The sequence below is a fragment of the Protopterus annectens genome, chromosome 2.part1 (genome assembly GCF_019279795.1).
Source record: "Protopterus annectens isolate FY-2018-M chromosome 2.part1, PAN1.0, whole genome shotgun sequence".
NCBI classification, from domain to species: Eukaryota; Metazoa; Chordata; order Ceratodontiformes; family Protopteridae; genus Protopterus; species Protopterus annectens.
Genome location: NC_056729.1, coordinates 1383854939 through 1383881031, shown reverse-complemented (window position 1 = coordinate 1383881031; position 26093 = coordinate 1383854939). Strand labels below are relative to the sequence as shown.

General features: G+C 44.6%; 1 protein-coding gene across 1 annotated transcript in view; it reads right to left on the bottom strand.

Annotated features, from left to right (window-relative positions):
* Positions 1-591: 591 nt before the first annotated feature.
* OST4 (oligosaccharyltransferase complex subunit 4, non-catalytic) overlaps positions 592-26093 on the bottom strand; it is a 265499-nt gene continuing 239997 nt past the window's right edge. Inside the window, exon 3 of the mRNA XM_044062861.1 lies at positions 592-805. The gene's annotated coding sequence lies outside the window, so the exon portion shown is untranslated. The remainder of the gene's footprint in view (positions 806-26093) is intronic.

The following is a 26093-nucleotide window of genomic DNA, read 5'->3' as shown; positions in this document are numbered from 1 at the left end:
ACTCCGATGTAAGCCTGTCCAGATTCCAAAACCTTGTTCTTGGTGTTAGGCCCATCTATAAAGCAGCCTTACACTTGGAACCACATCCAAGTCACTTACACCAACAGCAAGCCTTTTGGAAACTGGCCCTCTGGTGAAATCATGTTTTATATACTGGCCTTACACTGAAGTACATCACTTATACAGAGTACAAGTTTTTTTTGAATCTGGGCAGGTTTACATCACAGTAAGACACTTACACTGACAGCAAGTATTTTGGAATATAGCCCTAAAATGTTTGCCTTTACAACTTACTGTAGTGCAGTTAACCAATAAGAAATTTTGTTACACAGGTAAAATAAGCGAGCAGCCTCATGGCATTGCTGTATTCAACTGAACAACTTGCCTATGACAGTAACTGACTTTCTGCACTGGATTGTCCTGGAGGTGAGAAAAAAACAGGTCACTGTTCACTTAGAACCCGTCACAACTGCCTCCATCTGTGGGTATGCAGTAAATGTTAGCTCAACTCAAGTGCCGTTTAGATCTGAAAGTTTAGACTAGTCTGGAACTTCAGCATACAAGTAAGGACACATTTTGTTTGAAACAGCAGACTTTTTTTCCGATGTATTTGCAGATAAATTGCTTGTGTGAGGATTTACATTTCTATCAGCATGTACAAAGGTGAAAAGGAATTACATAATCATTTACAATAGTAAACAATCCTAGCATAAGCTGCAAGAAACAATAAGCAGCAGATGTGATAGTCTGAAATAAGGTGTCTTCTTGTTTTCTCTTCCATCACTAATTGGTCCCAATTGTCAACCTGTAAAACACAAAGACAGATGTTTTCAAAAGACTTATTAACACAGTCACTGTAACCCCCCCCCCCAATAATGAATGCAATAATCAGTAAAAATATTAAACCAGTCTGACACTTTATAAGAGAGACAAAACTAGAAAATGAAGTGAGCTGGCATCAAATTAGTTGTCCTCTTGAGGTGGTGGAATTTCCAGAAAAAAAAAAATTCTAAGCCCACACAAAGACAATACATGACCAAATGTCAGGCAACTCTGTTTCTAAGGAAAACTGGACGCTAGGTAAAAATGAATGGATTCAGAGGGTGCACTGCACACTTGTACACAACCGTTTTAAATAAACGTAGTAAAGTCGAACTAAAACAGCGATGGTTACATATATATCAATATAAAAAAACAAACCATAGTAAAGTAGGTAGAGGCGTCGGTCGGAGCGCGTGGATCTAGCGTCGGCCACGTCCCCCAGACTACCATAAATGTAGATAGATGAGGCTCTTATCGAAAAACTGCCAGAGATCTATTGGGTAGTCCGCTGTGATAAAGGCCGAATAAACTCCCATGGCTGGCACCGGAAAGGATATATATACCACCATCAGTACCATTAAGGCCAATATAACCATGACCCTACAAATATCCTCAGACAAATCAGAGGGAAGATAAAATCACCCAAACAGATAAGATATAAAAAAAACAACTACCACATTATGCCAAAATATAACTGTAACTGTAATCCCCAAAATTATAAGAATATAACCTCACCTACACAGCCACCCCGGCTTACAGGCACAGGAGGATGTAAATTGGATAAGAGCAGGAGCTGATAACAGGCCTTACAAAATAGCTGTGGTACAAAACTGTTACTGAAGCTTCCATTAGGGTGGTGCAAAGTCCTAACTGTGGTACCAATTGCAAAGCACTTAGAGGCTGGCAAAGTGGCAGTAGTTGCCCTTAAATAACAGGCTGTGCAAAATGGCTGTGCCAAGAGCCAGCCCTAGACACTGAAACTGAGCAAAAGGTTGCCTCCATAGCATAAATGCAAAACCTTGCCCACCAGCTGCCTCCAAAATATCATGGTTAGTGAATGAAACCTGGAAAACAAAGACAAACCTAACTACCTAGAATAATACTAATCAGCAATGATCTCACTTGCCATGAAAAAAGCAATTAAATTTAAAACAAAACCCAATCCAAAATAAAAATAGTTTGTTTTTGACACAGGTTTGCCCTGGGAAAAAAAAGTTTAGTAAACAAACAACTGCTGGGCTTATTAAAATCCTTAGTCCTGCTCAAATGCAAATTAGATGCCCCTGTATTACATCACCTTGAAAAACAAATCTTTCCATACCCGAAGTAATACAACAACCCAAAGCGCCATAGCATGAATGAAGAAATGGCAGTCAACTAGAACTCACTTTGGGCAAAAAGGAAGAGGATTCATCAGTAAATTGTACCTAAAAAGCAGAAAAAATAAAAAAGGCTTCAAGAGTGGGCTAGTAACTCAAACCCTTCTTGCAGTAGCAAGTCTTAAACAATGGTCTTCCAGAAATAGAGGTGAGTTGAAATTGCTGCTGCATGAATCTTAATGGAAGAGAAAGACAAACCTTTGTCCAATAACTCAGTAAGATATTGAAGAGCCACAATTGGAACACACAATTCTTTGCCACTCTAAGAAATTGAAATGAAACTCAAATTAATCTCTGGAATTCTCAAACAATTTTTCTGAGCTGAAATTGCTTCTCTCTTCCATTTATCTTATTAAAGACTTTGCAAACCTTTGTCAATAACTTCTAATCAAATTAGATCTTCCACATAAATTGTTGAGACAAATGAACTATGAACTTGTGGGCAGTAATCTGTAAAAATTGTTGAGTTTTGCTCACGTACAAACAGGCTTGTACCAGAGAGCCAAGATGATGAATCATTTAAAAAGACTTGAGAGGCGGACCTGCTGTCCCCTTCTGAGACAAATGTGCCTTTGCTTGTCGAAGGTAGAAAGCTTGACTTTGAGAGATCGAGCAGTAATGGGTACTGACAGTGTAGAATCAAGATTTGGAGCTATTAAATTTATCCCAGCACTCCGCGAGCTGATTTTTAGACAAGCTGTGGCAAGAATTGCAGAGGTAAGGACTTCATCCTTGGCTCTTTTTGTCTGACCTTTGAAGCACCTTTGGAAGAAGAGCTGTTTTGAAAAAACTTTTACACCAGTTTCCACTCGCTTTCCACTGATTGAAAGAGCATTAACTGATCTATTAACATGAAGTACTCTTTGATTTGTCCTCCTGAGAAGAGTTGGTTGGAGAAGCGAGGCAGTCTCCCAGCCATTGTCCCCTTAACACACAGCAACTTTTGAAATACCCCCTAAAGTTTTGCTTCAAGTGAGTGATGTAGTGTGTTCCTGCTCCAGTGTTGCTAGAGGTCATGTGCTCCGCCTGAGCAACATGAGAAATTAATTCCCCCTTGTTTGTTGATGTACCACATGTAAGTTGCTTGTCTGCATGATGGGTAGTCTTGCCCTTTCCCCTTGTTTGTTGAAAGCTCCAATGACCTGGCGTGTTGTCTGTTAGAATCAGCAAGGTCACCCTGGAGCTGTAACTCCTTGAAAGCCAGTAATGCTGTTCAGACTGCTAACATCTCCTTCATGTTGATATGTACCACCTGAAGTCTGGCGGTGACATGTCTTGTATATTATTTGTCATCATTTTTTGAATCCCTGGTATAGCTTCATTCATATTTGAGAAATCATTATCGCCTCTGGCAATACATTAGGGATTCCTTATTTGGTTTGAAGAACTGATGCCTTGTGGTTTCTTTTGAGAAGCAAATTATTATTTGAATGACAGTCAAGAAATCCTGAGTCCTTGCAGGTTATAAATTTTACTGATTCTTTGTTTTGTCGGGACTGGCAAAGCAGTTTGGGAAGCATACTGTCTCCATCTAGACTTATTCTAAGGCTGAGTCTTTAGTATGTGAGTCAGCCGGACTTATGACAAGATACAAATGTGAAGTAACAGGACTCTTCTTTATGTTTGTTTCTATGTAAAAGGCCATTAGGGCTCTTGTATTCAGTCTCACACCCAAGCTTTAATGTGAGAAGAGGATTCTAGATTGGACTTTATTTAAGCCTGAAGTAAGCCTAAGATTGGCAAGACTTACTGTGAATATATAAGCCAAAGCCTTAGCAAGAACCTTGAGGCAGAGAACTTCATTCTCCAAGTAACAGCTCAGCATAATTCCTTTTAGCAACTTAGGCACATGAAGGTAAATAATCCCTTTACAATGAATACTCTGAGTAAGTAGATACATGCCCTTGCGATACAGAGAACTGATAATGTCATTTCCAGATCAGCATGAATGCACAGGAATGCAATCTTATAGGTCATAAAAGGTAAACTTCCTTGAATGTCTTACCCTTGGGTGATCCTTGAACTTAGAGTGAAAGCTGTTTCCAGCCTCAGCATCACAGGAAGAATGCTAGATAAACCCACTTTTGGCAAATCAAAATTGGTCTTGTTCTTATTCAGAGGAGTATCTCTAGGATTTGAAAAGGAGCCTCTGGCTGGCACAGGATGGAAAGAAGAGCCCTATTTAGAAAGGAAATAAAATTGCTTGGTCTTTGTGTCTTGTAAAGTAATGTCTGTTTTGCCTTTGAAAGACATTTTCTATGGAAATAAAACCTGCAGAAGTGAGAGGGCAGCAGCATTTGTAAAGGTAATGGCTCCAAAAGAGGTTTGAAAAGTGAAAAGGCAGGTCCTAGAGTCTGCTGGTTAGAAGCTACCTAGAGCTGCCCCTCACTCTAGGCCTAAAACCTACCCCCTGGACTGCCCCTGCAAGCCTCACCAGAAGTCTGAGCAGGTGGACCCCCTGCCCTAGGCCTAAAAGCACGCATAGCTCTGCCCTACCAAACCTGCTGCCCAATTAATAACCTTAAACTTGTTGCAGGATCGCAAAAATCCCATTAATTGCTACTAAACAACAAACTACATCAGACTGTAAAAGTTTATAGACAGGCCCTTGTCTTAACATGCTCAGCTAAGTTCTGATCTCTCAAAACTTCGTTGCTCATCAGACCACAAGCAGCATCCAAAATCCTTGAGCCACAGCCTGCAGCATCAAGAAACAGGACATCAAAGCCACATGTTTAGAACAGAACACACAACAACTCAACCACTGGAACTGCAATCCAATAAAACTTTATTACACAGAACCTTTACCCCCAACAACTTAACATGATCACTAAATCCTAAGATAATTCCTAAGATATTCCACGTGTGATCATTGTAGATTTGAAACTTTTAAAAATGTGATTTCTGATGTTCATCTTTCAAAGTCCATCAAAGCCTACAGGATTTTGGCTAAAGAGAACTGATATACCTTTCTTTCCCCAGGGAGAGGATTTAACAACCTGTCCAGGAGGGACAGGATTTTGCCCAATGAGGGCTCTTTAAAGGGCCCCTGAGGCTTCACCTTTAACTGGGAGCCAGGAGGCAAGATAATCAGTTCAGGGAAGCCCTGTAAAAATCCCGGTTTAATCCTGCAAAAAGGAGGGTAATCCAGTTCAGGAACCCTGGGCAAAACATAAAAGGCCTAATTCAAAAAGTAAAATAGAAGAAAAAGGCCCCTTTCCTGAAAAAAACAAAAATTCATAGAATACATCCTAAAATCAATCTCATGGAATCCAGAGTCTCTGAAAATGGCTGGAATCCTCAGGAGGAAGCTGAAATAGGAAGAATCTCCAGGAAGCTTCAGGGTGGAATCAGGTGCATTTCAATCAGAACTCTCAACTCTCAAACTCATTGCCCAAAGCTCTCACTCTCAAACCCAGGGGCATAGAACCCTCAGAGGGGGGCATAGAACCCTACGCCATTTATCCCATATCCTCTTGGAGCAAGAGATCACTTAGTTTAGCGGAAGACCCCATTTTAAGCATATGTTTTCCACTGCAACAAACCCCAGTTGGAAGCAGAAGGGAGGGCTCTGACCACCTTAGGAAGAGGAAGACCAGAAGCCTGAGAAGCAGAAGAGAAGCTCTGACCACCTCTGAGAGAGGATACATCCCTGACCTGAGAAGCTCCCTGAGCCTCCAAGAGAACCTGAGAGGAAAACCTCTGTAACAGTAAAGTCTCTAAAAAACTCCGGCGTCTGGGACAAAACCGGTTCCTCCACCTCTAGGCTTTGCTGTTTTGTCTTGCGTTTTTTTTCCTCCGCCGTCTTGAAGCTGTTTTGTCCATGCGTTTTATTTTATAATTAGCGAAATAAAGCAAGTCTAACCTTCTCTTAATAGTGTGTTTATAAATCTAGCTTTGTCTAACCTTCTAACAATAGTGTGTCGGGGCCATCTAAGGTTACTCAGACAAAAACACACAATGTATACACAAAGTATAGAATACCCAAGTATGGTAATCCCCTATTACAGAAATTCCCTTTTTCACTACGACATGGTTAAATACTGAGGCAAAAAAAAACTAAAACAAGATCAACCGTTATATTCCCCACTTTTCTCGTAGAAGAAACCTGGCTTCAAACTTTCACTGGCGCCAACCTGCACTGCAAAATTGCTTCTGCATCCGGACCATCGTAAAAATGCTGCAAAGATATGAGCGCATTAGTATAGTACCCGCACCTGACGACGTCATCCCAGTTGACGCCAGGACCGCGCGCCTGAACTCTTTGGTATTCGGGCCGACTGGACAGCGGACTACCCAATAGTTAGGACTGCAGCAATGTGGAATGAAGAACATCATTTTATTCATTGAGTGTACACATTTCCTAAAACAAATTCACTCCATTACATAAACTGCACAATTCCTGCCTTACCTGAAACATCACTCCTCTTCCTGAGCATTATTCTGAATGTACTGTTCCCACACATTCCATTTACTTCTGTGTAATTTGCCCTTTCCTTTTTTCTAAGGATCCCCACCTCCATTTTCTAAACCTCCTTTAAAATATCCAGTTCAATTGCAGCTGGTTTAGAATTTGATGTTTGTTCTCTAGTAAAGGCTTTGACAGCCAATAGCATTAAACTTGGTAAAGCCTTACTATGTCTAGGAAATTTACAGCTCATGTCCTAACTCAAAAGAATCATTTTCTTTGTTACAAAACTCTACAGGGAAACTTTAAATATTTGCCAACCTGTTAAAATTCCCAGAACACATTCCCAATTATCTATCTTTCCCATCACACATTCAGAGAATTTTTCCAAAAATAAATGCTAACGTCTGCTTGGGGTGCAAAATATCTATGCAAACACTTCCAATCAAAAATCTTAGCCATCTGAACTTTGCTGCATATTCAGGAACCATAAACATGTACTTTGATTGTCGTTGGTAAACTACCTTTCCAGTTTCTCTTCCCAAGCTTTTCTAACCTCCTCTGATGCTTGGAGTTAATCATGCAATATTATAAATGCCCTAACAATCATCTTTTAAACAGATAATTTGGTTCTATACTCAATTAGAAAACTCTACCACAGCTGACATTTCACTAAGCACCCATCCCTTATTCTTTGCCCATATTCTATAACCAGTCCCAGATATAGAAGGCAGTCTCTAACCTACGGGCTGAACTTCTGCTTGGCCTCTTTCCCACTATTAAAACCTTCCCTCCAGCGTCATTTGCTCTCAACTTGGCATTTCTGATGACCCTCTCCAGTCAATTTCAGCTCCGTCCAGCCTAATTTCTGCACCTTTACTTGTAGTTATCCCTATTGGTAAAATTCACTTGGGCCTAGAATACCTACTATTTTACGAATACAATGTTATGTATGGTTACTATTCCTTTAGAATTTGCATTTAAAACCCCTCTCTATTTATTGAACTCCACCACTCTCCCATTTCATCATCCCTCTCCACTTTGATTTCTAACCTTCTGCTTGTGTTAAGGTAATACTTAACCTTGTTTTATGGGGCACTTAACTCACTTTCCCTGCCAAATAAATTCCTTCAATTCTATTAACTACCATACATACCATCCTCTAGCTGATAAAAGTATGCCTGACTTCTATGTAAATAGACCAAAAACATTCACAGCTTTATCTTAATATCCATAAATCAAGAGGTTCCAGTTTTTCTTTTATCTTTTGTTTAGTCTCTTCCCACATAGCCTTAGCTTCCATAACAGAACTCTTTAATCCATACATCTAAATACTAATCATGTCCCCATAAATATAGGTATTGCTGTTCCAAATCATATGTGGACACAGTTTACTGCTATAGCCTTTATCGATTTTTTATGCAGAAAAGACCCGACTGTCGCAAAATGTTCCACAACACTGAAATGTCCTTTTTGGTTTATCAAATACAACACATTTTTTTAAAATAAGGATAACCGAGTACTATAACAGTTACACCCTTGAATTTGAAGAGTCCCTTAAAAAAAGGGAACTTGCCAGTGGCTCCAAATATAAAGGAAATAAGAGAAACGGGACACCCCACCCAGACGTCCTCTGTTAAAATGCAGTTTCAGAAACACTCACCTGTCCTTTCCTCTGACCCTTCATATATCCTCCTAATTAATAGTACTACATATAAATAACCTGTGGCTACAAAAAACCAGCTGGCTGACAGGTTCAGTAAAAACTTCACTCCCCTGTCCCCGCCAGATATACCCCCCAAAGCATCCCTAACACCTGTCCCCCACCCAGCATCTCTGAGGAACAGGTCTTAAACGCCCTCTCCAAGGCCAAAAATACAGCCTTTATGGGACCAAACATCCTGGGCTGTGTTCTACATGGGTTAAAAGAGAAGTTATGTACCTACCATAACGTTCCATGTTAGTTGTCTTCTTCTCGCCTTCTTTCTTGCTGGATGGGTTCGGAGCCGATCCTCGGCTCCGACTCGGCCAATACTAAAGCTCGAGAGCCAATTCCACCGGCTCGAGGCTCCCCTATATCCCACAATGCTAGGTGGTAATTACTCAGATCTCGTTTGATAGCTATACCAAGCAACTCTAGTCTCCATAAATTGGAGTAGGGAAACCCACCTCAAAACAATCTGCGTAAAAGGTATCTCAGACCACAGAAAGGGTAAAAGAGGTGGAAGAACGTGTGGGAATGACTACTTCCAGAGGAAGAACACAAACTGAATTCCTGTCGGTCTGTCCAGGCTTGGGGGAAGGAGGGTGGGACACAAGAAAGAAGGCGAGAAGAAGACAACTAACATGGAACGTTATGGTAGGTACATAACTTCTTAATGTTAAGTTGTCAATCTCGCCTTCATTCTTGCTGGATGGGACCGCGTCCCTAGCACCTTATCCCGGGTGGCCTATCTGAACAGACTCTTGAGAACAGTGGAACCAAAATTGGCACGGTTTCTGGAAACAGTGTCCAATTTGTAATGTGAAATGAATGTATGAGGAGAAGCCCAGGTGGCTGCTGCACAAATGGAATCTATTGGCAGCCTATCCTGAAAAGCTACGGATGTAGCTAATGCCCTAGTTGAATGAGCTCTAGGTCTTGAGGATAGTTTTTGATGTCTGATCTCATAGATGAAGGTAATAGTAGAGGTGAGCCATCTAGAGAGGGATACTTTAGTAACTAGAAGGCCCAATTTCCCTTCCGCATATGACAGAAACAATTGATTAGATTTCCTGAATTGTTTAGTCCTGTCTAAATAATATCGAAGTTGGCGATGAACATCCAAAAAATGTAGCTTTTGTTCCGACCTGTTTGAATAGTTAGGGAAAAAGACGGGGAGATCAATAATTTGGTTTAGGTTTGTTTGAGAGGACACTTTAGGCAAAAAGGATGGATTAGTACGGAGGGATACCCTATCTTTGTGAAAAACTAAGTAAGGAGGACGACTGCACAGAGCATGGAGTTCAGATACCCTTCTTGCTGAAGTTATAGCTACCAGAAAAAGTGTCTTCCAAAAAAGCAACTTCAGAGAACATGAAGCCGCCGGTTCGAAGGGGGGAAGGATTAAGGATGCCAGAACCAAGTTCAAATCCCATTGAGGTGGGGGGGTCTTTGATCAGAGGTTTGAGAAGAAATACGCCCCTTAAAAAGGCTTTAGAGAGTTTGTGAGCCATGATGCTAGATTCTGAAACACCAACATGAAAATTTGATATGGCAGCCAATTGAACTCTAATGGTAGATGCAGATGATCCTAAATGAAAGAGTTCTGCTAGAAAGTCTAGAATAGACTGGATAGGTGCAGTAAAGGGATCTATGTTTTTTGATGTTGCCCAAAAAAAGAGAAGCGTTTCCATTTGCTACTATAAATCTTCCGGGTAGAAGATTTATGAGAGGCTATCAAGATATCTCGGACAGAGCGAGATATTGAGGGAAGCCTGGCTAAGGTTGGAATCGGAGAAACCACGCTGTGAGGTTTAGAGAAGGCAGAGATTGGTGCAGATGACCCGATTGGTGGGTTATCAGATCTGGTACTGGGTCCAGATGCCAAGGCTGCTCCAAAAGGTAACGATGAAGAAAGGGAAACCATATCTGTCGAGGCCAGTAAGGGGCAATGAGGATCATTGTCACTCTCAAGGCGATGGCTTTCTGAATTAGTTGAGATATCAGTGGAAAGGGGGGAAAGGCATATAGAAGTCCCGGGGGCCAATCGTGGACTACAGCGTCTCTGGTGGGATGGCCTGGTAACAGGAAGAGTGTGAAGAAGTCGTGACACTTGCTGTTTTGGGGAGTAGCAAAAAGATCGCAGCAAGGCTGGCCCCATCTTAGGAATACTTCTTCTAGAACTGATTTCTTTAGAGACCACTCGTGGGGCATGAGAATTGCCCTGCTCAATTTGTCTGCAATAACGTTGGATTTCCCGGGAATGTGCGTTGCTATCAGAAAACACTGAGAAGAGATCGCCCATTGCCAAAGTCTGAGTGCCTCTCGACATAAAGGGTATGATCTGGTTCCGCCTTGTTTGTTGATGTACCACACTACGGACATGTTGTCCGTTTGAATTGCAATAGTCCCAGTGGGAAGAGAGTCGTGAAGGGCTTGCAACGCTAAAAGCACTGCTCTCATCTCTAAGATGTTTATGTGCAAGTGGCACTCGAAAGGTTGCCACGTGCCTTGGACTGTCCTGCCCTGATAATGCCCCCCCCACCCGATCAGGGAGGCGTCTGTTGTCAACGTGGCGACTGGGGGGGAAGAGTGAAGGGTCTTCCTCGGAGAAGTTGAGGTGATGTGATCCACCAAGACAGTTGATTCTTGCATGATTGAGTTATCAATATGGTATGGGACATCGGGAGCTGTTGAAAGGACCATTGAGTAAACAGCATCCATTGGAGGATCCTCATGTGAAAGCGAGCTAAGGGGAGAAGGGGAATAGCTGCTGCCATGAGTCCTAACACCTTCAAAACTAGTCTGGCTTTGACTTTGTTGCACTGTAAGAGAAGGGAAACTTGGTTCCAAATGTCTGACACTCTTGCTCTGTGAGTCTGGCTGAAAGATTGAGTGTGTCTAAGGTGGCGCCTATAAAGGTAATAGATTGACAAGGCAGATTTTTCGAAATTTATCGAAATGCCTAGAGCTTGGCAAGATTGGATGGTGAAGTCCCTGGATAGAAGAAGCTGATGTCTGGTGGTGGCGGTAAGGAGCCAGTCTAAATATGGAAACACCTGGAATCCTTGACGTCTCAAGTGAGCCGCGACCACTGCCATGCATTTGGTAAACACACGGGGGGCTGTAGTGAGACCAAAGGGCAGGGCCCTGAACTGGTAGTGACTGGCTCCCAGCCTGAAATGGAGATATCTCCTGGAGCGTCTGTTCATCTTGATGTGGTAGTACGCGTCCTGAAGATCTATCGAGCACATCCAATTGTCCCGACCCAAGAAGGGTAGAATGGACTGTAGCGTGACCATCCGGAATTTTGTTTTCCTGACATACTTGTTTAAGTAGCTGAGATCCAGTATGGGTCTCCAGTCCCCTGTTTTTTGGTACCAAAAAGAATTTGGAGTAGATTCCGGATCCTTGCTGGTCTGCTGGGACTGATTGGATAGCTCTTTTTGATAGCAGCTTTGAAATTTCGAATGCTGCTTGTTCCCTTAGACCGGGTGGAACGTCTGGAAGGGATCTTTTGGGTTGGGATGGGATGTGAACAAAGGGAATTTTGTAACCCTCGGATATGATCGACTGTACCCATTTGTCTTGAGTAAGGGAAAGCCAGGCTTTTGGGTACAGGGATAACCTTCCCCCGACTGCCTCCGAAGGTGGACAGCCGGGCAGACCCTCAGGGATGCTGAAAGGGTATGTCAGAGAACATTTCTCTGCTACCCTGGTTTTGCGGACCTCCTCTACGTCTATTATTATTCCCCCCTCTGCCTCTAGAGGGGAATCGGCCTTGTGCGTCAGATGAGACTCCCTGGGATTGTTTGCGGAACCACATCTTTCCTCCCCTCTGACCTTTGGGATAGGGTCTAGAAGGGGTAGAAAAACGGACTCCTACGGCAGAGAGAGTCTTACCTTCTACCTCGCACCTGGTCAATGCATCCTTCACCTGTGGACCAAACAAGGATGAGCCATCAAAGGGAGAATTGGTGAAGGACGCCTTGAAAGGGTCCGCAAAGTTGCATAGCCGCATCCAGGCATGACGTCGTAAGGCAACACCTGTGCCTGCAGCTCTACTCGCCCCATCTGCAGCATATGAGACCAGCCGCATGGAGGAGTTAACGATGGAATTCAGGTTGTCAACTGGGAGTTCATTGTGTCTTTGAACCCCTCAGCTGTAGGATCCTTTATCAGTTCACCCATATCCTTGAGTAAATCTCTCTGGAGACGAGTGAAGTGGCATAAGTAGTTCAGCGAACGCATTGAAAAGGTCGCTGATGAGAACATCCGCTTGCCGTACCTGTCCATGGTCCTAGATTCCTTATTAGGAGGATGGACAGGAACTGAAGGATCAGCTAACTCCTTCTTAGTGGCCGCAGCCACCACCATGGCATCAACAGGGACACCTTTGGATAAAAAATCTTTATCTCTAGGGGCAGTAATAAATTTAGATGGTCTCCTCGGGGTGGGTTCCACTGAATCAGGAGCCTTCCAAGCCTTCCTTGCCACCACTTCCATAAGGGGGTCAAAGGGAGGGGACACCCAGGAGGTAGAATGGCGAGAGCCAAACGCCTCAAGATACACTGACATCCTCCGAAGGGTTAAGGGCTGGCCGGTTCCCCCTCTGTTTCAGGATCTCAAGGATGTCAGCAAAGGAGACATCCTCAGAGGGGGATCGAGGGGAACCTTTGGATTCCTCTAAGTCAGTGTCAGAGGCGATAGACTCAAGGGAGTCAATGTGCTTCCTCTTGCACTGCCTCTTCCTTGGGGGGATCTCCTACCGGGTCAGGAGAGGCCTCGGAAGAGGAGGAAATTCCCAATGGGGAAACTTGAGGAGTTGGCTCTCTGTGGTCTAAGACAAGGGGGTGAGTAGAAATCACCGCAGGCACTGTAGATGGGGGGGCTGAAGGAGCCGACTGTGGGGCAGAACCTAGTTCTAGCATGCTCCGCATGACCTCGAAGGCACCCCTGTCAGGCAAGGCCAGAGGCCCCCGCTCCGAAGAGACAAGGACCTCTCCCGGCACAGACAGGGACGGCTCCAAAGCCGTTGTCGGAGCCGAACTCACCAGCGCCGAAGCCCCGAGAGGGAGAGCGGGGTCGGACAAGCGTCCGATGCCACTTGCCCCCTCGGAGCCGACAAGGGAAGCTCGGCGCCCAGATCCCTCCAAGGAGGAGGACGGAGCCGAAAGGGAAGGTATCGGATCCGACGCACCGACAGTCATGGCTCCGACAAGCCCTGGCTCCGAACTCAAAGGAGTCTGAGGAGGAATGTATTGGGGAACGGAAATAGCCACTGACTGGTGAGTCGGGCTATGCAGCATTTCGGCCAGTGCCTCGGACTTGAGAAGTCTACTCACTACCCTTTGCAAATCGTGGTCAGATAACCTGGAAGACCGTGAGGAATGAGTTTTATGGCTCCGTTCAGAAAGAAGGGGGGATCCTGGCGCCGAATGCAAGGAGCCGATAGAGGGGGATCTGGACCTCTTCCTAGACTGTGGCTCCGATAAGAGTATCGGAGCCAACGGAGTTTTATCAGCCTCGGCTCCAGCCGGAGCCGAGGTAACAGTATGAGGCTTGGAAACATCGGCTCCGGCCGGAGCCAATGTCGAAGCCGACAGTCTTTCCAGCAGTCGACTCTGAAACCGGAGCCGACTGTTTGGAAGTTTTAGAAGGCTTCCCCGACACAGACTGAGTCGGGGGGCCTTCAGGCTTTAATACGCCCCGCAAGATTAATTTGTTCTTGCGTTCCTGCAGGACTCTAGGGCTAAAACCATGACAAACAGCACAAGAGTCCTGCAGGTGCAAAGGTCCCAGGCAATACACACAAGTGTGACCGTCTGTCAGAGACATTTTCTGACAGCACGAGTCACACTTCTTGAAGCCTGAGACCTTAAGAGTCTTTTGACATCGTAAAAGAAGTGCCTGACAACAACACAAACACACTACAGACACACCCTCTACTGAAAAAATTATTAAGCCACAATTATTAACACACACACACACACACACACACACACACACACACACACACACACACACACACACACACACACACACACACACACAAGCCCTTAACTAAAAAACAACTAATTTAGTCACACTAAAGGACTGGGGGAAGGGAGGGGCCGAAGGCCTATAAGATAAGGGAAGAAAGGAAGGAATATAGACCCGAAAAAACAGGGGTCTATTTATCTAACTATTTAATTAAACTAAAAGGTTATGGTACGAGACAAAAAGGGGTTAAGAAATACCTAATATGGTAAAAACTCTAACTCACCTGCCTGAGCCGGTAGAAAAGCACCTCGTCAGCTATAGCGGCAAACAAGATCCGAGTAGTTACCGCCTAGCATTGTGGGATATAGGGGAGCCTCGAGCCGGTGGAATTAGCTCTCGAGCTTTAGTATTGGCCGAGTCGGAGCTGAGGATCGGCTCCGAACCCATCCAGCAAGAATGAAGGCGAGACTGACAACTTAACATCTGGAATTAGCATCACTACTGGGCATGATTTTTAAATCACAGCCTCCGCACTGGTTTCATCCCAGCAGAATGGAAAAAGTACAGTTGTGTACACTTACCATAAATGTAGATGTTAGAGTGTATTCACTGCTGCAGTCATCACATTTGGGTTATCTGCTTGCAGTAGCCCTCAGTCGGCCTGATTATCAAAGTCTTGGGTCCTGCGTTGGTTTCGGTCTCATCTTCCATGACGTCAGGTGTATAAAGCAATAATGTTCTGTGGATTGGGAAAGAAAGTTGGCAAATGAATGGTCTGATTAAGAGCCACACTGGATACCACCTTAGGCATGAAAGATGGATTGGTCCCTGAGAGACACCCTGTCCGCATGAAAAATTATGAAAGGCTCCACTGCCATAAAAGAGCCTGTAATTCGGAAATCCTTCTAGCTGAAGTGACTGCTAAAAGGAAAGCCATTTCCCAGGAGAGAAATTTTAAGTCTGCAGTAGCAGCTGGCTTGAAAGGAGGGAGAGTTGGGTTTTTCCAATACAAAATTGAGGTCCCAGGCAGGGGTTGGAGCTCTCCTGCATGATCTTAAGTTTTTGGCCTCTCTGAGATACTGCTTAAACAGAGGATGAGAGAAGAGGGAAGGTTCTATGTTGTAATGAGCTGAAATGGTTGAGGCATGGATTTTGATGGAAGAAAAGGACAGGCCCTTGTGAAGAATCTCAGTTAAGTATTGCAAAATCTGAGGAATATTGGGTACTGCTGTGCTTATCCCTTGTGACTGATTCCAGGCACAGAATCTTTTCCATTTGTCAGCATAAGATTTTCTAGTACTAGGCCTTTGTGACATCCATCGCAGGTTTGCCGAGGGATGCCAAGGGTGAATTTAGGTGATTAGCCACGCTGCAAGATTCAAAGTTTGGAGCCGAGTGTGCAGAATTTGGTTCTGCTGAAACAGTACGCAAGGTGTCCGAGGCAGGTGCCACAGTGGAAGGTGTGACACATTGCACAGGAGTGGGTACCAGTGGTGGCGAAGCCAGTCTGGAGCAATCAAAATCATTTTTGGTTTGTCCTGTTTGACTTTTAGTAGAACTTTGGAGAGCAGAGGCAGAGGGGGAAAGGCATAGACTGATAGGTTTTTCCAGCTGAAGGATACAGCATCAACTTTCCAGGCTTTTTTGTGATGAGTTCTTGTGCAGAATTTGTCCAACTGATAGTTCTGGGGTGAGGCAAAAAAGATCTTTGTCTGGACTCCCCCATTTGCGTGTCAACATGTTGAAAATCCGTGGTTCCAGTTTCCATTCGTGCTGGTCCATGAGATTTCTGCTTAGTTCGTCTGCCAGAGTATTCAGCTTTCCTGGCAGGAATTGAGCTTGTAGTTGTATTTGATAGGTCAAGACAGCGTTCCACAATGCCATGGCTAGTCTGCAAAGGTGGTAGGAGTGTGTACACCCCCGCTTGTTTATGTACCACATAACTGTGGTGTTGTCTGTCTTTATCATTAACTGTCCTGGATGAAGGTAGTCCTTGAAGGCCGTCAGTGCATTCTGTACAGCTAGCATTTCTTTTTGATTGATATGAAGGTGCATTTGATTTGGGCTCCATTTGCCCTGAATGCACTTCCCTGCCAGATGAGCCCCCCAAGCATAGTCTGATGCGTCTGTAGTTAGGGTTTGGGTAGCAGGGGGTGGAGTGAATGGCAGTCCCTCGTTTTGGTGGCAGGCCTCTGCCCACCATAGGAACTCTAGTTGCAGGCAAGTTACGATAAGAATCATCGTTTCCTGGCTGTGACAATGTTGACTCCATAAACTTTTTAAGTACCACTGAAGTTTCCTCATATGCAGTCTTGCATATAGAATTAGAAGAATGCAAGAGGCCATGAACCCAAAGGCTTGCAGAATTTGTCTTGCAGATAGCAGGGTTTTTGTGGCCACCTGTTTGAAGTAAGTTACCAATTGAATTTGCTTTTCTGGTGTAAGGTAAGCCATCTGGGCATTTGTATTCAAGCTTGCACCCAGGAATGTAATTTTTTGAGAGGGTACCAGTTGTGATTTCTTTTCGTTTATAGTGTACCCTAGACAAGTTAGAACCCTTTTTACAAACGCCAGATGTTTTACCCTGTTTTCTGCCTGAATTAGACAATCGTCCAGGTATGGATATATTTGAATATTTCTTTGCCTGCAAAATGCAATTGCTGGAGCCAGGCACTTTGTGAAGACCCTGGGCGCAGTAGATATGCCAAAGGGCAGTGCAGAGAACTGGTAATGCAAGTAGCCTGCTTTGAAGCGGAGGTATCTTCTACAAGATTCCCTGATTGGGATATGCAGGTAAGCCTCAAGTCTAGGGTTACCAGCCAGGCATCTTTGCCTAGCATATGAAGTAACCGTTGAAGAGTCAGCACCTTGATTTTTGGAATGTCCAGAAATGTGTTTAGAGTAGATAAGTCCAGAATTGGACACCATGATTTGTCTTTTCTGGGTACCAGGAAAAGTCTTCAATAGAAACCGTGTCCCTTTTCCTCTCCTGGTACTGGTTAAATAACAGTACAGTTTTGTACCTACCATAGAGGTTGTATAGGATAGAGTGGCATAGATAAGTTCAGCTAGTTCAGAGGGGATGGAGGGAGGGTAACCTGGACTGCAGCAGGGTGAACACTCGAACATCCACATTTATGGTAGGTACAAAACTGTACTATGTTCATCGTGTTACCCTGCTGCAGTCATCACACTTGGGTTGAATCCCAAAGCTAAGGATGGGTGGTGGAGTTGAACAGGGTTAGAAGAAGCTAGCAGGCCCTGCAAAACTGCAGTGGCAAAACCAGCTCTAGTCTTAGAATATAGGGGTAAGTGATGGTGTTTGGTGAAGGTGTGCACTGAACTCCAAGTTGCAGCTTCCAGAATATCCTTGGTTGGCACTCCCCTGAGAAAGGCTGCTGATGTAGCTGTAGCCCTGGTGAAGTGTGACCTAATGTTAGCAGGTACCGGTTTCCCATGATGCGTGTAACAGAAACGTATGCAATACCCTATCCATTTAGAAATGGTCTGTTTTGAGAAAGCTTTTCCTTGTGATCCTGCAGCATAGGCTTCAAAGAGCTGTTCAGATTTTCTGAATGCCTTAGTTTTATTCAAGTAGTAAAGTAATTGCATGTGAATGCCCAAAGAGTGCAGGAGTCTTTCTCCTTTGTTCTGGGGATTTGGGAAAAAGGTGGGCAAATGAATGGTTTGGTTTAGGGCCACACTGGAGATCACATATGGCATGAAGGTAGGGTTAGTTCGTAGAGAGACTCTGTCTTGATGAAAAATGAGGAAAGGCTCCACTGCCATTAGTGCCTGTAGCTCTGAGACTCTTCTAGCTGAGGTTATTGCTAGTAGCAGGGCAGTTTTCCATGAAAGAAATTTTAAATCAGCTGAAAACGCTGGTTCAAAGGGCGGCAGTGTAAGCTTTTCCAGAACAAAGTTGAGATCCCAAGTAGGTGCTGGTGCTCTCCTGGGCAGTCTTATGTTCTTAGCCCCTCTGAGGTACTGTCTTAGGAGTGGATGTGAGAATAAAGGAGGATCCGTGTTGGAATGAGCTGAAATTGCTGAGGCGTGGATCTTAATAGATGAAAAGGAAAAGTCCTTTGTGCAACATCTCAGTTAAATATTGTAGAATCTGAGGAATGTTTGGATCAAGGGGATTTCGTCCTTTAGCCTGGTTCCAGGCGCAAAATCTTTTCCATTTGTCTGAGTAGGTAATCTGGTGCTGGGCCTCCTGGCCTCCAGAATGACATCCATAACAGCTTTGGATAGAGGAGTTGGCTGGTTGTTTAGGTAATTTGCCATGCAGCCAGGTTTAAAGTCTTGAGTTGGCTGTGAAGAATCAGATTGCCTCGCTGGGTAAGTAGGTGAGGAATTTGTGGTAAAATCCACGGTGGGCCGTGGGCCATGTTCCTTAGAATTAAATACCAGTGCTGGCGTGGCCAGTCTGGTGCAATGAGTATCATTCGTGGCCTCTCTAATCTGACTTTCAGCAGTACCTTTGCTAGAAGGGGCAGTGGAGGAAAGGCATACACTGTTAATGTTTTCCAACTGAATGAGAGGACGTCAAGTTTCCAAGCTTGTGGATGGAATGTCCTTGTGCAAAATTTTTGAAGTTGGTAGTTTTGGGGGCTGGCAAACAGATGTGTGGGCATCCCCATTTTTGAGCCATCATTGCAAATACCTGTGGATCTAGTTTCCACTCATGTGGATCCATGATGTTTCTGCTTAGGTCATCTGCCAAAGTGTTTTTCTTTCCTGGCAGGAATTGTGCTTGTAATTGAACCTGGTAAGACAGTGCTGTGTTCCACAAGGTCATTGCTCGCCTGCATAGAGGGTAGGAATGTGTGCCCCCTTGCTTATGTACCACATTACTGTGGTGTTGTCCGTCTTTATTATTAGTTGTCCTGGGTGTAAGAGGTCCTTGAAAGCTGTTAGGGTATTCTGTACTGCTAGCATTTCTTTTTGATTGACATGCAGATGCCTTTGATCTGTAGTCCATTTGCCCTGAATGCACTGTCCTGCCATGTGTGCTCCCCAGGCAAAGTCCGATGCATCTGTTGCCATAGTTTGTCTGGCTGTGGGTAAGGTGAAAGGCTGACCCTTGAGGTGACATGTCTGTGCCCACCATAGAAACTCCTGTTGAAGGCAAGGAATGAGTGGTATCTAAGCTGTGGCTGTGCTGAGTCCATACGCTTTTCACGTACCATTGTAATTTCCTCATATGCAGTTTTGCAAATGGTATCAGTAGTATGCAAGATGCCATGAATCCCAAGGCCTGCAGAATTTTTCTTGCAGGGAGTTGGGTCTTTGTTGCCATTATCTTGAAATATTGAGTCAGCTGTTGTTGCTTGTCTGGCGTGAGATAAGCCATCCGGGCCGTTGTATTCAAGCTGGCACCCAGGAATATTAGTTTTGTGAGGGCACTAGTTTTGATTTCTTTTCGTTTACTGTGTACCCTAGGCAACTTAGAAGGTGTTTGACAAATGCCAGGTGCTTTAAAAGAATGTCCTTGCTTTCTGCTTGAATAAGGCAGTCGTCCAGGTATGGGTATATCTGAATTCCTCTGTCTGCAGTATGCAATTACTGGTGCCAGGCATCATGTGAAGACTCTGGGCACCGTAGATAAGCCAAAGGGCAGTGCAGAGAATTGATAGTGTGTTGAACCTGCAATGAAGCGGAGGTATCTTCTGCAATTTTGTCTGATAGGGACATGCAGGTATGCCTCCTTGAGGTCCAACGTTACTAGCCAAGCATTCTTGCCCAGCATGGGAAGAAGCTGCTGTAGTGTTAGCATCTTGAATTTTGGTGCTTGCAGATAGGTGTTCAGAATGGGTCTCCATGCTTTGTCTTTTCTTGGGACTAGAAAGAGTCTCGAGTAAAATCCTTGTCCTTGCTCCTGTGTAGGTACCTGCTGAATGGCTCTCATGTCCATGAGAGCTGTAATTTGTTTTTGTGCCTCTGCCCATTGATTTGGTGGCAGGTTTGGCATTCCATATTTCTTTGGCAAGGGATGAAAGTGGAATCTGTATCCTTGTGAGACAAGGTTTAGGACCCATTTGTCTTTTGTGATGATGTGCCAGTTGTCTGCAAAAAATGCTAATTTTCCTCCCAAGGGAGCTGCCAGGAGAGATTTGCTTGGTAGTTTGAGGATTGAGTCATTGTTGTCTGTCTTCTCCTCCTTTCTGGGTAGCAGGACCCCATTGGCGAGGTTTGTAAGGGCCTTGTGACTGACCTCTGCCCCTTGGGCGTCTGTATTTGTCCCTCTGTGATCTGTCAGAAGCTGGAAAGGACCAGTTTTTTGTTGGCCAATTTCTGCTGATATGAGGGGGTTGTACCTGTAAGAAATCCTTGACCGTCTGCATAGACTTTGCCTTATCCTCCATTTTCTTTAAGACCTCTTCTGCTTTGACACCAAATACATCCTGCTGTAAAGGTGCATCCAATAATTTTGCTTTAACATGATCAGGCAGGGTTTGTTCTTTTAACCAAGCATGTCTACATATGACAGACCCAGTAACAGCTGCTCTACAGGAAGCTTCCAGTGAATCAAATCCACATTGCAAAGTATGTTTGCCCACCTGTTCAGCTGCATGCAACAGATCCTGCATTTCCTTGAATTCAGACTGTTCTTTATGTGTGCTCATTTTTTGCTTTAATTGAGACATTAGGAATTGCTGATATTTCAGCATGTGAAACTGACAATTTAATACTCTCATAGCCAGAGTTGCTGACATGTATATTTTCTTTCCCCATCTATCTAGGGCTCTGGAATCCCTTTCAGAGGGCACAGGATTTTTAGCCATAGAAGCTTTAGCCCCCTTGGGACCCTGGGAAATTGTTTCTGGGTCAGCCACAGGGCTTTTATAAAGGAATTTGTGCGAATCAGGTACTCTGTAGTATCTGCCTGGTTTGGCTGGAGCAGGAGGTAGAGAGTCTGGATTTAGACTAGACACCAAGTAAACATCATCCACAATATCTAAAACTGGAGGGATAGCAAGTGGTCTGTGCTGGGGTAGTAAAAGGAACTCTCGGAGCCTTTTCTTAGAATCAGAGTAATCCTGGCCTTCCCAGTGGAAATGTTCCGTCATGGTATGTAAAGTTTCCCCAAAGGAGTAGTCTTCAGGGGGAGATGCTGAGGGAATGGAGTCTTCAGCATCAGAGTCCTCATAAGGGGGAATAGTGTAATCCTGTTCCTCAGAAGAATCTGAGGAAATAGAAACCTGATCAGAGGAAGCATAATCCTCCTCTTGTCTTGGTCTTTTATCTGGAGGGGGATGGGAACCCCTGATTAGGGTAATCAAATCTTCAGCCATCTTAAGCATCTGTTTCTTAGGCATGGGGCCTTGAACTGTAGAGTGATGTACAGTCTTTTTTGGTTTTAATGGAGTTTTAAGCTTAGCATAAGACTTTATGGTGAGTGTAGTCGGTCTGAAGACACCTTCTGCAACCGAAGGTGTTTCCACTGCACTGGGGTCTCCTCCTGCTCCGGTGTCGGAAGGGCCTAATGAAGAAGGCTGTGTCGGCCTAGTTTACTCCGCTTGAGAATCCGCAGTTGTCTGGGGTTCCAATTCTGCGGTCGTCAGGGGCTGCGTAGGCACCTCACTGAAAACCGGAGAACCAGCGACAGGCCCAGCAGAGGCCTCGGAGTCTGGCTTGTTCCTAGGCTGCCTGTCCTTATCCTTGCGTTTTTTATGCATGCCGGCCGTCGGCTGCTCAGACGGCATGATATAATTAAATTTCCTACCAAAGTAATGTCGTGCGAAGTCAAAACGGCGTTTGATAGTTCGTTTATTAAACCTAGCACAAAACCGACAACCTGTGACGTTGTGGTCTGGGCCTAGGCAAGGAATACATTAAGAATGGAAGTCCTTATGAGGTATTTGCTTCCCACAAGAAATGCAATTGTTAACTTTTTCTGACATCGGACTGAGGCAAGAAAAGGTTCCCCAATGGGGTACTTATCTTTATTGAAGACTTCGGACTGAAATTCTATTCGAAAATCTCAGGTGTTGGCCAACCGGCACTTGCGAACTGCTTCTGCTTCGGGCACCGCGCGGCAAGACTGAAGAAAATGGCATTGGATGCCTCGTATATACCCCTGGCGCACTGACGTCAGGGAAGAAGCGACAGCAACCGACACCGGACCAAGACTTTGGAATTCAGGCAGACTGTGGGACCGCCTGACGGCAGGATAACTCAAGTGTGATGACTGCAGCAGGGTAACACGAACATCCCCATGTTCATGAGGGACAGTACTTGTTTCTGGGCCTCCACCCACTGATTTGGGGGCAGTCTGGCCATCCGTTTGGGATGGGCAACATGTGGAAATGAAATCTGTATCCCTGGGAAACTATATTTAAAACCCATTTGTCCTGGGTTATAACTTACCAGTTTCTTGCACGAAGTGCCAGTTTTCCCCCCAAAGGAGCGGTTAAAAGGTAAGTGCTTGGTAAGTGTAAAGGGAAGTGTCTTGTTGTTTCCAGATTTGGAGGAAGAGGCACCCCACTGTTTTGTTCTAAAAGTCCCTTGTGACTGAAACCTGGAGCCTTTGGAATGTCTGGGTTTGACTTGAGTGGTTCTCGAAGGAACTGGAAAGGACCAGTTCTTAGTAGGCCAGTGCCTACTAAATCTTTGGAGGTTGCACTTGTAAAAACGTTCACAGTTTGTATAGATTTAGCTTTATCTTCCATCTTTTTTAAAACTTCTTCAGCCTTATTACCAAAGAGACGGTCCTGTTGTAAAGGAGCATCCAACAATTCTGCTTTAACGTGATCAGGCAGAGTTTGCTCTTTGAGCCAAGCATGCCTTCTTAGCACAGACCCAGTTACAGCAGCCCTGCAAGAGGTCTCCAAAGAATCAAAACCACATTGCAAAGTATGTTTTCCAACTTGTTCAGCTGAATGCAATAGATCCTGTAAATCTTTATTTTCCACACAGTCAGAAATTAACATCATTTTCTGTTTAAGCAGTCCCATGATATGCTGTTGATATTTAAGCATATGAAATTGACAATTTAAAGCCCTGATTGCCAAGGTTGCAGAAGTGTAAACTTTCTTACCGCATTTATCCAGCGCCCTGGAATCTCTATCAGAAGGGGTAGGATTTTTAGCAGTAGAAGCCTTAATGCCCTTGGGACCCAGACAAATGGTTTCAGGATCTGCAATAGGATTTTTGAAAAGGAATTTGTGGGAGTCAGGCCCATAATTGAATACAATGCCCCATTTGGGATGTACCTTACCAGACACCTGCAGCAACTGGAAAGACCCCAAAAGTACCTCACCAAGAGGATCAAGGGACTCAAACAGATGCCCTACGCAGTTAGGCTAAAGAAACTCCAGCTCTACTCAGTTGCTTACCGCCTACTCAGAGGCGATCTGTGCCTGACGTATAAAGCCATGTCCAACCCAGAATTAATGGACATGCTCCACCTCAGGAAATCCAAATCCCTTAGAACTACACGCTCCAGGGACTTAAACCTCAGCACAGAAATAGGACATGCTGGAGGAGCAGATTCATATCCCAGAGGCTCCCCTCACTCTGGAACAAAATTCCAATCCATGTTAGGCAGAGTCCCTCAATGACCCTCTTCAAGAGAGATCTTGACGAGTGGATGGGAGATCGTAGGTTTCCCCCTGGGATTTCTTCTGTGTCCCTACTATACAGAGGCACAGTAAACTAACCTCAAAAGGGCCATCTTCTGTGACCTACTATACAGAGGCACAGTCAACTAATCTAAAAGGGTGGCGAAAGCCAAACACACACTGGCTAGGCTTATAAATGCCCTAGGGCAGATAGCCTAGTATCAATCTATGAAACCTATGAACCTATAATCTGTCTGGCTTACAAGGAGCCGGAGGCAGATAATCAGGAGCCATACTAGATTCTGAAAAAACATCAACAATGTCTAGAACAGGAGGTATAGCCAAAGGCCTATGCTGAGGAAGAAGATATAAATCCCCAAGTCTCTTTTTAGATTCAGAGAAATCTTTTTAGATTCAGAGAAATCTTGACTTTCCCAGTGGAAATGTTCCCTTAAGGTATGCAAAGTTTCCCCAAAAGAAAAAACCTCAGGGGGAGAAGCAGAAGGAATGGAATCTTCTGCAGAGTCCTCATAAGTAGGTAAAGACAAATCCTGTTCATTAGAAGAAATAGAATCCTGTTCAGAAGATTCATAATCAATGTCTTGCCTAGGCCTCTTAGGAAGGGGGGGGGGGGTTGGCTACCCCTCAGAGTAATTAAATCTTCAGCCATTTTGATAATTTGTTTTTTAGGCATAGGGGCCTGCACAGGTGGCCCAGGCGTCTGTTTTTTAGGCATAGGTTTAGATTTTGGCCTTAGTTTTGAAGATGGCGTCGGTCTAATATACAAATCTGTAGGCCTGAAAACGCCCTCAGAAGCCGGTGCCTACACTGCGGTTTCAGACTCATCCAAGGTAGAGACATCCACGGGTTCCATAGTTGAAGCATCTCGCGGCATACTGTTCTCCGAATGGGTCTCAGTAGAGGCCTGCGAATCACAAGGAGCGGGCATCAGGGGCTGCGAAAGTGCTTCACTGAGTACTGGCGACTGGCTTAGGAGAAGCGTTGTCAGTTTTGGACCTAGTTGGTACCTCTGTTTTTCTTTGCGTTTTTTTTTTTTTTTTTTTTAAAGTATTCCGGTAGTCGGATTGCTAACAGATGACAGCGTAAGCCAAAATATTTAGAAGTAAAAATGTACCGACGTTTAATAGTGCATTGATTAAATTTAGCACAAAACCGACAGCAAGGTACATTGTGGTCAGGGCCTAAGCAAGGAATACAGTACAAATGAAAATCCTTATGAGGTATTTGCTTCCCACAAGTAAAGCAATTATTAACTTTTACTGACATCGGTAAGGAGCAAGAAAAAGTTCCCCCAACTGGGTACTTAGTTTTTTAGTTGAAGACTTCGGTTCTGAAATTCGAAAGCGAAAATTTCATGAGTCTGCCAACCGGCACTTGCAAACTGCTTCTGCTTCAGGCACCACGCAGCAAGAAAGACTGATGTAATGGCGTTGGCTGTATGCTTTATACCCCTGATGACCTGACGTCATGGAAGAAGGGACAGCAACCGACGCAGGACCCAAGACTTTGTTAATCAGGCCGACTGAAGGCAACCTGCCAGCAGATTACCCAAATGTAATGACTGCCACAGTGAAACACGAAGAACATCTCCAGGTAGCAGCTTCTAGGATGCCCCTGGTAGGGACACCTCTGAGAAAGGCTGTAGAGGTAGATGCAGCCCTGGTTGAATGTGGTCTTATCCCCTGTGGGGTACGTTTTCCATGGTGCTTGTAGCAGAAATGAATGCAGTGGCCTATCCACCTGGAAATGGCTTGCTTTGAAATGGCCTTCCCCTCTGCCCCTGCAGCAAATGCAACCAGCAGCTGTTCAGAGTTCCTGAGAGGTTTAGTCCTGTCCAAGTAAAACCAAAGTTGCCTGTGTACGACCAAGAAGTGCAGTATTCGTTCCGCTTTGTTCTGTGGATTAGAAAAGAAGGTTGGCAAATGAACGGACTAAGGGCCACACTGGATACCACCTTGGGCATGGAGGGATTGGTCCTGAGGAACACCCTATCCTCATGAAAGATGAAGGGCTCCACTGCCATGAGGTCCTGTAATTCAGACAACCTTCTTGCTGAAGTGATGGCTAGGAGGAAGGCTGTTTTCCAAGAAAGGAATTTCAACTGCATTTGCAGCTGGCACAAAGGGAGGTAGAGTGAGCTTTTAGAATACAAAGTTAAGGTCCCAGGCTGGAGTAGGGGCTCTCCTGGGTGGTCTTAAGTTTTTAGCCCCTCT